The 2,774-nt window shown below is 45.7% G+C and overlaps 1 protein-coding gene across 1 annotated transcript in view; it reads right to left on the minus strand.

Annotated features, from left to right (window-relative positions):
- Positions 1–950: 950 nt before the first annotated feature.
- SLC35F2 (solute carrier family 35 member F2) overlaps positions 951–2,774 on the minus strand; it is a 78,546-nt gene continuing 76,722 nt past the window's right edge. Inside the window, exon 10 of the transcript XR_005203196.1 lies at positions 951–964. The gene's annotated coding sequence lies outside the window, so the exon portion shown is untranslated. The remainder of the gene's footprint in view (positions 965–2,774) is intronic.

Raw genomic sequence — 2,774 nt, forward strand, 5'->3', positions numbered from 1 at the left:
TAATAAGACAATTTATATCAACAATCCCTTGGAGAGTCTTCTTAGCAGCGGTGAATCCATAGAGGTCTGCAGAACTTGATTCTTACCTCCACAGAGGAAAGAATTCATCTGAGAGGCATAAGGCAGAGTGAGAGACCGAGGCAAGTTTTAGAGCAAGAATGAAAGCTTATTAAAAAGCTTTAGTGCTGTGGCTCATGCCTGTATTCCCAGCTATTAGGGAGGCAGAGGCGGGAGGATAGCTTGAGCCCAGGAGTTCAAGACCTGCCTGGGTAATATAGCGAGACCCCGTTCTCCACAAAAAGGAGAAGAAGAAAAAAAAAAAAGCTTTAGCTCAGGGTTTGGGCATGGTGGCTCATGCCTGTAATCCCAGCACTTTGGGAGCCTGAGGCAGGCAGATCATTTGAGGCCAGACCAGTCTGGCCAAAGTGGTGAGACCCCCAACTGTACTAAAAATACAAACATTAGCTGGGTGTGGTGGCATGTGCCTGTAATCTCAGCTACTCTAGAGGCTGAGGCAGGAGAATCGCTTGAACCCGGGAGGCAGAGGCTGCAGTAAGCCCAACAGTGCACCATTGCACTCCAGCCTGGACGAGGTTCTGTCTCAAATTAAAAAAAAAAAAAGTAAAAGTAAAAGAAAACAGCCTTAGAGCAGGGAAAAACGAAAGTAAGGTACACTTGGAAGAGGACCAAGCAGGTGACTTCAAGTGGGGTTTTGAGTCTTTCCTCCCTTGATTTTTCCTTGGGGTGGGCTGTCCACATGTATCTGCCAGCACACGGGAGGAGATGCATGTGCAGTGTGTTTACTGAAGTTGTGCATGCTCATTGGCGGCATTTTGCCCTTACCAGTCCAGCCTTCCTAGAGGGAGTTCACATACCAGTTAAACTCCACCATTTTGCATCTTAGTGTGCATGAGCGAGCCTGAAGCGGGAGCAGCTGCAAGAAGCCGACCTCTCAAACACAGAACTGGGAAGGAAGGGGTGATTTATTCAGCCCGGAGCAAGGTGGCATAGTTGCCTAACAGCCAAACTCCTCTAACAAAGGAAACTTCTGCCTTCATATAGGCTCACAACTCTAGACATTGCATGTGAAAGGGGTATGGGGTTTATAGCTTTAGAAAGTATCTGTGAGGGGTTCCTGATCAATGAAGTAAGCATGGGGGTTTCAGCAAGAATGAATGGTAACAATAGAGGGCATTTCTCCATACTGCCCCGACCCTTAACATTGCCTGAGATCTTAAGGATGGGGGCCGTTTAATCTTTAACCTCCAGGCCACTGACCTCATGCTTGTTATGTCTCCACTTTTACTTCCTCCTTCTTTGAGACGAGACAGGAAAGAGGGGTTTCTTTCCTCATTTCCCCGCTTTGAGAACCTCACTTACTTACTAGTAATAGTGGGGGTTCTCATTCTTAACTTCACTATTTGGGTCATTCTGTGAGATCGATTGATAGTGATTTACATAATATACTTGCGATAGAGTTTTCTGATGAACTACAGTGGTAACAAACCTTCTAATTATTTGGAGAAACAAGGGTAGCAAGCAGGGGAGCGGTAAGCAAGTACCTATTACCAATAGTATACCTATGATGAGGGTTTTCAATCCTCCCAAGGATAAGAACCAACCTCCAAATAAAAGCTCAGGGTTAAATCCATGACAGACTTACACAGGCACATTTGCCAGTTTTGTCATGTCTTTTGCGATATTTCTTACCCAGGCAGTATGGGTACACATAGGACATTTGTCCAAAGCTTCCCCCCTTTCTAAGTTTGCCATGAGGGCTAGCATGATTAAAATAGGAAGCAACATTTTACAACAGGCATGGGTAAGGAATGTCCTTCAAGGAACGGCAACAATGGCAGCATTAACAGCAAAACACTGAATATTACTAAATAGCACCAAGTATTAAGATTTCAGTCCAAATTTACTTATCTGAAAGGGCTCCTCAGGTTTCGGCCGTGCGTTGACTAGTCAGCTTCCAGTTTTGTGACTAGGGCAGGGCTTGATAAGTCCTCAGGATTCATCACATTTGAGACAGAACTGGGTTGGTCTTGGTCCTTGTCCTTGTTGACGATGCGCCTCAAAGGCAGCCTGATAGGGTGCTCTGGGTCTGGTCGACTAGTCCACTTGTCTTGGGCCGCCGCTGACTTGGATCCAGGGCACAGCCTCAGCAATCCTAACAGCAGTAGGGTGAACAGGATTACAAGAATGGGCCCGTCCCACAGAGGTCCAAGTGTGGTGGGGTTCCTTTTTTTTTTAAAAGGCTGATCCTTTAAGGTTGTTTTTCTGCTTGAGAATGCCTCGTCTACTACATCTTCACAATAATGTGATGGGAATTCTTTTGATTCCCCTGTAAGCAGCAAGGCAGGTGGATTTAGGGTCTTCACTGTCTCTACAGTTATATTCACGGAACAGTCCTTGATATTTAGCTATTCTTGGATGAGACAGCCGGTGATTCTCTTTCTGGTCCAGCAGGGTTATTGCAGTGTGTGGCACTCAAATAATTAACTCCTGTCCTAGTGTTAATTTTCCAGCTTCTTGGGCCAGCAAGGTAGTCACGCTGCTGCTCTAAAGCAGTGTGGCCACGCCAGTGCCACTGTGTTTAGTTGTTTAGTTAAATAGGCCACAGGTTTATGCCGTGATTCTAGCATTTGTGTTAAAACTCTTCCTGCTGTCTCTTTTCTTTCATGTACATACAATAAGAAAGGTTTAGTCAGATCTGGGAGGCCTAAAGCTGGGGCTTGTGTTAACACCTTTTGCTGTCTCCCAGAGGAGGG

Source organism: Cebus imitator, unplaced genomic scaffold (assembly GCF_001604975.1).
Source record: "Cebus imitator isolate Cc_AM_T3 unplaced genomic scaffold, Cebus_imitator-1.0 Scaffold194, whole genome shotgun sequence".
NCBI classification, from domain to species: Eukaryota; Metazoa; Chordata; class Mammalia; order Primates; family Cebidae; genus Cebus; species Cebus imitator.